This window comes from Marmota monax, unplaced genomic scaffold, assembly GCF_021218885.2.
Source record: "Marmota monax isolate L192 unplaced genomic scaffold, Marmota_monax_Labrador192_F-V1.1 WCK01_AAM20220418_F8-fsc00197, whole genome shotgun sequence".
Taxonomy (NCBI): Eukaryota; Metazoa; Chordata; class Mammalia; order Rodentia; family Sciuridae; genus Marmota; species Marmota monax.
Genome location: NW_026694815.1, coordinates 2,776,618 through 2,788,778, shown reverse-complemented (window position 1 = coordinate 2,788,778; position 12,161 = coordinate 2,776,618). Strand labels below are relative to the sequence as shown.

General features: G+C 37.9%; 1 protein-coding gene across 5 annotated transcripts in view; it reads right to left on the bottom strand.

The window, feature by feature from the left end:
• Positions 1-7,813, bottom strand: part of Slc7a2 (solute carrier family 7 member 2) — a 67,152-nt gene extending 59,339 nt beyond the window's left edge. For 2 of the 5 annotated variants that reach the window (XM_046425953.2, XM_046425952.2), the window contains exon 1: positions 7,657-7,797. The gene's annotated coding sequence lies outside the window, so the exon portion shown is untranslated. Of the gene's footprint in view, positions 1-2,274; positions 7,562-7,656 lie in introns of those variants that run through there. The other 3 variants (XM_046425954.2, XM_058573118.1, XM_058573119.1) reach the window with 3 other exon arrangements.
• Positions 7,814-12,161: the final 4,348 nt, after the last annotated feature.

The window sequence follows — 12,161 nt, the reverse complement described above, 5'->3', positions numbered from 1 at the left end:
ACTGACTATTCCTATTCATTCTTGTTTTTTCTTCCTGTTTATGGATGCATTTACAAATACTCAAAATCATCGTGGCTAAACCTCAGAATTAATTTACCTCCTGGTCCAGAGGCACATGTTGAAATCTGTGAGTCTGAGAATTTGAAGGAAAAGATGGTGATGCACGAAATTAAAGTCCAAAATGTTCCTTCAAGGCCAGGAACAGCTTCTACTGTGGAACAGTCACCCCAGTATTACTAGTGTAGCTCTTTGACTCAGAGTGCCCCCCACTGCCACACCTACCACAGAGCCACTCTCAGTCCTTCCCTGAAGACCAAAATCCATCTTAAATCATTAAGAGGAAAGGGTACATGACCAAGCCCCCATCCTGCAGAGAATTCTCCTACAATATTTTTCCGAGGAGTTAAAATGGTTTCTGACCACAAGGTTCTTGTCCTAGTATCTCAAAACAGCAGCTGTGCACTGGTTGGTATATAGGGAGTCTTGAACTTCCACAAATCTCACACAAAATTGTTGGGTGTTGGGGTGCAGTCTAAATGTCTGTATGTGCTTTCTTTTTTTAATGAGGAAGTGAACTGAGTGGAATGGGAGGATACACAATTTCATCACAAAGTAGCTACATATTCCCCCAAACATCAAGGAAGCCATTTCTATACGGAATGGCTGCTGTGAACTGAGGTTCTTATTTATGTCCCTGACTAGAAATGTAATCAGAATGGACAGCATATCAGGGTAAAGGAGGAAGAGCTCCTTTCTGATTCTATCTTATAGACACAAAGTATAGGTGAAATTGCATTAGCTCAAGTACTAAACTGAATTAGTAGGTCACTAAACTAAATGTATTTCCTTCTAACATTATTAGAAAAGACTGCTGAAAATTATTTCATTCATTTTCAAACTGAATCTCTTTAATTCTCCCACTTGATCCAGTTACTCAGTACTTCCAGATCTGCAGTTAAATTTCAGAGATTGCTCAAATAGCATGGACTTCAAAGTTGTAAATATTAACTATTCTACCTAACAAGAAAGTGAACTTTAACTTCTCCAAAACTGTTAATGTAATTTTGTCTATATTATTTGTCTGTAATGTAAAAAAAAGGCAAAGAGAAGAGGATTTGGGAGGAAAATAACTCTGAACATACACATAGATTCTTTAAGGAATTCGTTTAGAAATGTAACAGATTTAATAAAGTTACTCTGGCAATTCAAAATGACCTCAATTTTATCCCCAAATGGAGACCAATTCTATTAATATTGGCTTTGCTAATTATAATTACATAAACATTTAAAAATATCACTTCAAGATTATAAATTGTGAATAAAGGGCACCTAATGAAAAATAAGGTTTTCAACCTTCTGTATTATTTAAAATGATCATTAAAGCAGACAAAAAGTCTATTCAGAGTAGCTTAAATTTGGGGGAATGAAATTTTCCCAGAGGAATTCATATCCAATTTGATACAAACTGTCAGGAAACTTTTTTATTTGAATTTTTATCAGAAAAAAAATACCTAGGATAAATTCCAACTATCCTCTGAACTATTGGCCCCATGTAAAAATACTAAGTGCCTTTTACTTGAAAAGACCAAGAACATTGTTGAAGTGAAAACACAGTAAATTTCGGGAGGAAAAAAAATAAAAATCCATGTCTGAAAAAAGCCATCCTTCCAAAGGATAAGGGGGAAAATTCGCTCAATAAAAATATTCTTTACTTGAAGGAAAAACACAAAGGAGAGATTTTTGAAAATTTTATTCACTAATTTATTTAGGGGAAGTCCATGTAAAATCTTATTCATATATCACTGAAAAATACAATATAATGAATGCTTACCCAGTATCTAACCCAAGAACTAAAACGACAGATATTCATTGGCCACTGATGAACAAACAATGTCAAGAAAACAGTGTGTTGCCAAGAATTATCAAGGAAATTCTCAGTACTCCAGGGTCATTAAACAAAATCTTCATGATGTTTTTTTCAATTAGAAGAAATGGACTCACTCCAGCACTCCTTTAAATAATGTCCCTAGTAGACTGAAACGTAAGTTAATTTCTTGCCCACTCCCCATTGTGCCCCTATCTCAGGAATGATTACCAAGATTTTTTTTTTTTTTTAAAGAACTAGAAACTTGGAAGTTGAGGCAGTGGTACACACCTTCACTTCTTCATGGATCACTACACTGTCCAAGAGAAGAGCTATGTCTGACAGGAATTGAAGATTACAGGAAAGCATTCTTAAAAAACATACACACATACACACACACACACACTTACCTAATAACCAATGGTAGGTCACTAAACTGAATGCCTTTCTTTCTGACAAAGTACTCTTCCCTCTAGAACATGGAATGGACAAGAATGTCTTCCACCATCAACATTTTATTAGTTCTTCATCCATGCCAAGCTGAAAGCCAAGACTGGAAGATGCTGACTACTTTCTGGGGTGGTCTTCAGAGGGTCTCCTGCTGCAGCAGCAATAATAGAAGGGACAGCTGAAAGCCCCTCAGGATTTGTGGGTGGTAAATTCACTGAGTTTGTGTAAAATCAGTGTAACAATTCAAATGAGAGTAAGAAATTAAGACATAACTTTACATTCTTAATTTGACTGATTGCAGTTTTGGAATTTTAGTCTTTGTGATTTCCATCTAAAATATAATCTCTTGAGTGGGCAAAGTGGAGCAACACCTTAATCCCAGCTATTCAGGAGGCTGAGGTAGAAGGATTGCAACTTTTTACTTGTGAGACCCTCTCTTAAAAATAAAAATATTGAGGATATAGCTCAGTAGGAGAGTTCCCATGGGTAAAATCATCAGTAGTACAAAGTAAAAATAATAATGAAATAAAATATAACCTCATAGAATACTGTACCTTTTCTCTCAGATCTTTCAATAGTTTGTCAACACCCAGAGGCAGGGACCAAGTGACTTATTCTGTGTTTCTCTACAGACCCTAGACCCAGTCCACAGTCACATATAATACACATTCATTCATCCATGATGAATGAACTAAATTTTGATGATGAAAAACTCCATTAGATATTCTTAAACTCAAAGTTCCAATAGAATCTCCATGTATCAAAATGCCACTCAGTAATTTGGTTACTCATACAATTACTAAATACTATTAACTTTTGCATAGTAGTGGTACATTTTACACATTAGTTTCACAAAAATCAAATTCAGTTGTTTCCACTAAATGCATACTTTCTTTTAGAAGCCATACAGAATGAATGATGAGCAGGGGATTATAACACAAAGAATCTATTTGCTTTGATAAAATAAGACACTGCATGTGATACATAAATGATATCCCAGTCCTGCCACTCTAACACATTTCAAATTCTAGAAAGTCTGTGATTTTTAAGAAGCAGAAACTGTATTGAATTCAGAAAATCTGCCCAAAGTTCATATTAAGGAAGCCAATAATGCAGAAATTGCAAAGAGATTTTTATTATTTTTTTAGGTTCTATATAAATTAACTGTTAGTTCCACTAGTGACTACTGCCACTCACCATTTACCAAAATAATGGCTAGATACCACAGACAAAGTATCTAGCCATTAAGAAAATACCCTAGCCAAACAATCTTTATGTTTTTATCACGATCAAGGTTATCAACTCACACAACATTTTTCTGCCAACAGAGAAGTAAAATCAGTAAAAAGTGAGCTTTAAATTTTACTTTATAATTTGACTTTCTGAGGAGACAAACATCTGTTTTTCAGTGCAATCTGCTTATATGACCCCTGAAATGAGTACCAGTACAGTACAAAATGAAGGTGTCCGGATCACAGCCTTGTTTGGTCTCCATAGAAACCCCAAGCTCTATACTCTGTGATCACTACATCTCCCCTAGAAAGAAATGAGCTTTGATGGGGGGACACCATTGTATTTAATATAATTGTATGTTTAGGGAGCCTTTGATACAATTGTATGTATGATAAAGCCAGAATGGGTTAAGAGAATTTTCTCCCACAACTGTGGGAAAAAGTAGTAAGAATCAACAAGGGACATAAAAATTCTTTGTTGTGTATTGTTCACCAAATATTCCAAAAATGAATATAACAGTGCTTTTTTTTTTTAACTCCTAGAAGAAAGGTCATGTAACGTTCTCATATCATTTGCCTTATAGCATGCAACAGCACTTTTTTATTTTCCTAGAATGTGCAGGTATAGATTCATAATTTATTTCATTTTTAAGGGGAAAATAAGAAATAAAATCCAATACATGACATACCCTAGCAGGATGATCCAATCTTGGATGAATAAAGTTCCATGTCAAGAAAAAACCAAGATTTTCAACAATGTATCAAATCAATAGGCACCAAAAAAACCAGGGAACCACAGATCTCTCTGTAGACAGAGATTCAAACTAAGCCTAAATAAGGACAGAAGGGATATAATCTACATTCAAATCCAGTCTTTTAAGCAATAGCCACAATTACACATACCTTTCCTTAAGTCAACACTAATTATACTTACCACTGAGAAGGTTGCCACAATGACAGCAGAGGTTCTCAGAACTAACCTGAAGTTTATGAGTCCATAGGCATGTGAAAAACAACAGTATACTCCTTGTTTCCATAGAATAACATATACCAGTTCTGTTTACTAAGTTGGACAGGAAAAACTAATAGATGAGGGCTGGGCTGTGGCTCAGCAGTAGGGCGCTCACCTAGCATGTGCGAGGCGCTGGGTTCGATCCTCAGCACCGCGTAAAAATAAATAAATAGATAAATAAAGGTATAAAAAATTAATAGATGAATCATATGCTGAGATTGTTTTGAGTAGCTGGCACCTGAGGAAAATGAATCCCCATTTGGCATAGTTTTGTCAAAATGGCATCCACATACTCATAATTACCACCACCACTTCTAAAACAGCCAGAAAGGCACAGGAAATAAAAGAGAAGTCAGGATAAATTTGTTACTAGCAGTCAAACAAAAATGCTAAGTACATGTGCTTTTAATGATCATCTTTGTAGATATCTTCATAGATCAGATGCATTAATCACCTGCTTTCTGATGTGCACAGTACTGAAATCATCTGTTGAGAGGTGGTATTATTTTTTTATACAGTTATGGCAAATTTAAAAAATTGCTCTTTTTAATTCTCCATCAACATAGAATTTCCCAAAGGTGAAAATAATCATCAAATACCTCCAAGGCTGGAGCTATACATTATTGTTCACATAGCGGCATTTGTTCAACCATAGAGACACACTAACCATGTGCTATGAGATGACTGTGTTGCTAAAGTAGAGGACAATGGAAAGAACAATTTATTCGTTTTTTTTTTGTTGTTCTTCAAGGTTATATCTATATGGATCTGAATACTACATAGAGGTTTAGAATAAGCACATTTTCTAAGCCATTCATCAAGTGGTATCACCTAAGAGAAACTTTAAGTATTTAGTTGTATTGCACAACATTTAAATGATGCACATAGTACCAAATGTGAAAATTTAGAAATATATTCAACTGAAAATTTTACTTTTATTCTAAATGTTTTGGCATCAGGTAAGCAATAAGAAGTCAGTCTTCAAAGATCCATGTGTTCACACCCATTTTGGTGAAAGAGTGAAGCAAAGAGTAATATAAGGGTGTTTTCATGATTGTGTTTTGAAAGCTGGTCACTGAAGGGTACCAACATAAAGCCAGCAGATGGCTCTGACAACACACACATATATACACACACACACACACACACAGAGGATATCGGGCAAACAAATATAACAAACAAGAAAGGAAGACATTAACCAGGCTAAATAAGAGAAGTCATCAGAGAAAATCTACAAGGGAAGAACCATTTGAAAAAAGTATGACCAAAAAAAAGAAGAAGATGCAGGTTCCATTCCTGGACAGAACAGTCAGGACAAAAAATGAGCTATGAGAAGAAAATAGGGACCAGGCACTGTCACTCTGCAAAGGTGAGCACATGTGTAATGATAGAAAAGAAACATTAACTTTAAAACTCTTCAGACACGTGTGTTCAAGTGGCAAAAATACATAGAACTATAAGATGAAAAACTCCAGAGAATGCTCAGATTTCTCAAATGACCACACAGCTATCATGTCTCTCCTCCCAGTTTCTAGTCTCCTTTTACAGTCTCCTAACTCTAACTCCAATGACAATGACTGAAGACTCTGGAATCAAGCTATGCTGATATGCTAAATAAGTCAAGGACTCTGCAAACAGAATCTCTGCAGATACCACAAAGTTTTAGTCCGGTCTCCAAGGCCTGCCATACCTTAAAAGATTAAAATGGCTTAAGGCAAATGACATTTACAAATCAAGGCAGGAAACTTGAAAAATCAATATATATGTTTATATATAACATGGCCTCCGGGAGTCACCCTGGAGTAGCCAACTAACAACATTTTAGTAAAGGGAGGAAAAAAGGTTCACATTTTGCGCTGAGACACCATTTCATATCAATCTTCTGTGAAGTTAGAAGAAAAAGGATTTAATATCCCAAAGTAACCATAAGGAAGTATAGAACATAGAATGGTTTTATCCTGTATATGTTGAGAAAAAGAAAACAAACACAAAACGTTTCACTTTCCTGAGAAGATAATTATTAGTAGTACTGAGGGAGGAAAAAGGGGGAAAAAAAGTTTTAAAACACAGGCTCAGGCAAGAATGAACAGGCCGGGGACCACATACACTTCATAGTCCAGTCCCTAGATTCAGGTAGTTCTGTTTCAGTAAGATCTGAAGATATTCCCTGTTCAAATATCTAGGTCAGTCTTATCAGTCCGAAATGAGTCACCTAAAATCCTCTTTTAAAGTTTTGCATAAGTGTTTTCAAGTTTGAATAGAATGAACTTTTTTACTCTTGAAATCTAGGTAGTTTCCTCTTCCAAAGCCTTGTATGACTTTGTGACTTTTGCTAAATGTATTTCTTTGATACAGCTACACGGTACCATTTCTGATTACCTTATTCCATAGATGGGAATATATGTGAAAACTGAAGGTTTAACGCTGGTTGAAACGGCGTTTTGGGGCGACGGGCTTAGCAATGATTGCTAATGGCTCACGATGTGAATTTCCAGTTCAATGCTGAAGGACTTAAAAGATACAAAATGGACTTAAAAGATACATCCTATCTCAAACACGTTTAAAACTACATCCATTTACTTTAAAATGCCAATTTCAACACCAGGAAGGGGCCATTTTACCTGTCCTACCAGGTCTCCAGCCGGAGGTGAAAAGGCTTCCAGCAAACCAAGCCGTGTTCCAAATTTCAACCAAGAACCCTAAAGGTGCAGAAGGCGACTTCTGGGACCTTTCGTAAGTCCCAGACACAGGACTGGCCTGCCTTTCCGGGAAGGGGTGCCCGGCCCCCGCGGAACAACAGTGACCCCCACGGAGTTCGGGTGTCAGGCTTTCTCCCAGCTCTTGCGACCCGCGCGGCTGCTGCACAGCCCGACGCGGCTAGACTACGAGAGGCGCACGGCGGAGCGCAGCCTTGCAGAGTCTACAGCTGCAGCCTCAGCCCACAGCTCCCGGGATCTCCTCCTAAGAGTTACTGGAGCCCGGCCTCCGGGCAGCTGCGCGCAGCTGGACACGGCCTGAGAGCCCCCGCCACACTTATTCCCCGCCAGCCCCAGACGCCCAGGCCGCCCCTCCGTGCGGCCGCAGACCCGGCAACTTACTGCTGCGCTAGGGCCAACCGAGGGGGCGGTGGTGGGCGAGCTTGTCTTTGCGCAAGGCTGGAAGTGGCTGGAAGAACGGCCGCCACCTCGCTTGTCCCCGCTGAGTAGAAAGCCTGACGCCGAGCTGCACAAGGCGGGCTGGGCACGTGGGCGTCCCTCTGTGTAGCCGCTCCGGGGGCGGAGCGAGGGGCGGGGAGGCACCGCCTTCTCCCGCCCCCGCGCTTGCCGACCCCCCTCCCCAAGCCCGCCTCCCACCGGGTCGGTCCCGCAGCTGGCCAATCCTCTGGGTGGGCGGTGTCCAGCTCTGCTCAGTTGGGATTGCCTGGGGCCAGCAGCGCTGGCACACGTGGGCGTGCACTCTCCTGGGTCACAGTGGGTGGGCGCTGGCTTGGAAAGGAGGATCTTGGCGGGAGAAGAAATTCTCCATTTCTTTTGGGGGACATAACCTTGGGAGCATTTCCGAAGTTTCTTCTAAATGGACTTTCCCCCCCTGTTTACTTTTCATTCTGAGGACAATTGGGAAATAAGAAAATAATAAATATAATGGTACATAGAAGCCCAGATGGTTATGCTTGTCGATTAGTACTACTTCCACCAAGAAAATAAAAGTTTATAAATAATGTGTAGTTGGTATTTTGAAAACTCCAGTAACGTGAGTAGGTAGTCATGATTGTTGGGAATGGGTCTATAAGAAAATGGCATTTGCGATTTCCAAGAGAGCAAGAGCAGAAGTTACACAATCAAGGTCTCTCATACTGTGCTATTGTTTACTTTGGGAGTCTCTGATAAGATTAGAGTCACAATGTGAAACTCTTGTTAATTTTAATCCAAATGAAGCAAAACACTGGCACAGAATTTAACAAAAAGTTTATACTATTGTTTTTGTTTGGCAGAAAGGTCTACCTTAACATTGTAGTAATGTCGCTTTATTCATCTACTAAGAATATCTTTGACATAGTGCAAGATTCATATTGATGCAGTGACACATACTTTTAATATTATGCTCTAAACCGTTTTTCTTTAAGGCACGTTTTACCAAGAGACTAATAAATGGTGTGGAGGGGGGACTTCACCTCAAGAAAATGGTACATGTACGAAATCTCAATTACTGTCTTCATAGTTCATTACCCCTTAGTCATCCATGGATTCCATTAAGGAATTCCAGGCCTAAAGGACACTGTGATTATTAGGGAATTATATGTTCAAGTAAATGTCCTAAGTGATGAAGACTCTACTAATGTAAAGTTATTTTCAAGGTATAAAATAGATTTTTTATGCAAATGATCACTAATAACATTAGAAAAATTATAGGTATGGACACTGACACCAAATTCCTATTCCAATTAAATCCCTAGTAGGCATTGCACAAAGGAGCGAAAACTAAAAAACTCAAGATGTTTCATCTAATTTTCAAGGGAAAGGATCTAATTTAAAAATTTTCATTTAAGGAAAAAAAAAAAGAAATTTCTGTTTTAAAATATAAGACACTTTCCCCATATATTTTTATTTAAATACCCTGTATTTAATCTGTGATTAGTTTGCAGCACAATGATTTGGGATAAATAAATGTATTCAACTTTTAGAAACTGTTGATTTTGTCAGAATACCAATCCTAGAGTTTATTCTGCCCATCTGATTTTGATACTTCCTGGGACAAAAACACAGTGTGTCCATGTGTAAATAATAAAAACCATTCCATCTTTTAACAAAAATGAGCAAGTTCTTTCTAATAAGTTTCCAATATGAGTACTTTGACACACTAGTCTTAATATATTCCATTTCTTATTTGAAATTATTGATTAACCCCGAGTCTTGCATTACATCTTTGATAATTTCTCAGCTTTTTAAACTTTGTGTAGATGAAGAAAGAATAAGATGACCACAGATCTAGTATGAGCTCTAACATGTACTGTTGGAGATAAGAGAAAGTGGAATAAAAATTTTAGAAGTGAAATATTTGAAATAAGTTGAACATTTTTTTTTTTTTAAATCTGCCAAGCTTTTTTCTTGGGAATGAAACAGAAAATCCACCTTAGTCATATTCAGGAGTAACCAAGATTGTTGCCTTCTGAGGATTTCACAAACAAACCTTAACTCCTAAAAGTTTATGAAATTGCAGGGTATTCCGAGGTACTGTTGTAGTTGAATATATTCCACACCCTGTCCTCCCACACTTGCCAAATACAACCCAAACTAAATCTTAAGTCCACAAGGACAAAGGATTTGCTTTAACTATCAATAAGGCTAAATGAATTGATTATTATTAGTTCTGCTTTGTGACTTTATAATCTTCAAGTTAAAATCCTCCATTTTTCTCCAAATGATTAGACCACTGGATATTGATCTCAAACTTGTAAAGGTGACTTTCCATTGGTCACATTCCACATTTGCCCATCCTTTAAGGTAAGCAATGAAATGTTGAATAAATGGTTGAAAATGAGTACAAGAAGTCCTTGTGATGACAAGTTATCTTTTAAATTCATGTTTTTCTGTTTCTCTTTTAACTAAGACCAAATAATGGTTTTGCAATGGTTTTCAGTCCTACACTGCTTCCCTTACACATTTCCCTGCATCCTGTCACTTGGCTTCTTGCTGGGTTTTCTTTACTTTGGCCATCAATCAAGAATCGCCCAGAATTCGACCGGCACTGTGCTGGGTTCTGTTTCCTTCTGCCAGAATTCCTGCTGGGATTGTATCTGCTGGGAAAAACAAAAAGTTAACTTTCTCCATCCAAACATCTTCAGTTAGCCTGTGATTCTAAGGACTAAAAACTGGGATTTTAGAAAAGAGCTCAACTAATGGACATCCTCTTTTGTCCTTCAGCTTTGACAAAGGTCCTAATTGCTCCAAAGATGTCTTCCTAACCATGTCCAGTAGACTGTTCTCAGTTTTCATGAGCCTCATATTCTCTCTTGCTTTCTGTTCTTTTCTTTCTTGAAATTGCCTCCCACCTTGGCTTCCATGATATCTTAGTTTTCCTCCTATCATCTTGATAACTTTTTGTTCTGCTTGCTAATTATGGCCTTCTTAAGGTTATACTCTTGAATCATTCTTATCTCCATCAACCTTCACAATCTTAGCTGAGATCCATTCCTAAGGCTCAACCAACTTGATGGCATGGATCCCCAAAGTTGCATTATCAGGCCTCATGTCTCATCTTTGCTCTAAATTGAGTCTCTGATGAGAAAAACTTGAAAAAACTAGATGGCTAAAATAAGTTCCTTACTTACTTATGCTATCTTCCTCCAATTTCCTTCTTTCTTCCTATTCTCCTGACACTTCAGGCTTAATGCCTTAGAATTATTGTTTACTCTTTCTTTTACTTTTTTATATTCCCCCAACCACACACTTCTGCTACTATTACTCCATTTGCTCTTTAACACAGAAATAACCCTTGATTTCTGTAAATTCACCTTCCTAATCTATACCCTCATTATGTTAAAGTAAATTATTTCAATCTTCACAAAAACTCATGGTATCTTCTAATTGATTATAGAATTCAACTAAACTCCCTAAGTCATGGAAAATCTCCATCATCCACCTTAGTACATTTTCTTTGTCTTACCATTTAGACCTATATCATCCACATAGTAGCCTCTACCATATGTGGCTCTTGAGCATTTGAGTGTGGCTAGTCCTAATTGAGATTCATTGATGTGCAAAATAAATGTTGTATTTCAAAGACTTAGTACAATAAAAATCATGTAAAAAAAAACTTCAATATTTTTTTCACCCGAGTACTTGTTGAAATAATCATTTGGATATATGGAGCTAAGTAAGATTAGATATGATTAGAATTGATTTAACTTATTTATTTGTACTTCTTTCAATGTGTTGCAAATGTGGCTTACTTTATATTTCTATTACAATCTGGTTTAGACAATGAACAAACCTGGGCTAGGTACAATGCAAGAACAGAGAAAATTTTCAAAGAGAAATAACCCTACTTCACTGTTGAGAGCCACAGTTTAGTCGGAATGACGCCTGGCATTTTGCTAGAGGGAATGGTTGAAAGGTGACCCTGCTCCGGGATTAGGGCGGCTCCGGGATTAGGGCAGATCCTGCTGCCTCAGGCTGCTACTTTGGAGTTCCCCTTGAGTTCGCGAGGGGTTCCGGGAGAATTGGCGCACGGAGCCTGGTGGAGGGAGTATGTTCCCGGGAAGTGTGTGTAGAGTACTGGTGAGAGTTCGGGAATAAGGAGTTGCTGTTTGAACCTACAAGGCTTTGCTGTTTGAACCTACAAGGCTTTGTGGCGGCTCGGTTATTTTGTGCCCAGACAGACTGTGGCACTTCACAACCTGGGTTTCTACACAGTCCACTTGAGGAGATGTTATGGTTTGGATTTTAATGTCCCTGAAAAGCTCTTGTGTTAGGCAATATAAGAATGTTCATCAGTGAAATGATAAGATATGAAAACCATAATCTCATCAGTGGATTAATCCACTTGACAGATTCATGATTTGAATGGACCACTGAGTGGTAATTGTAGGTAGGTAGGTACGGCG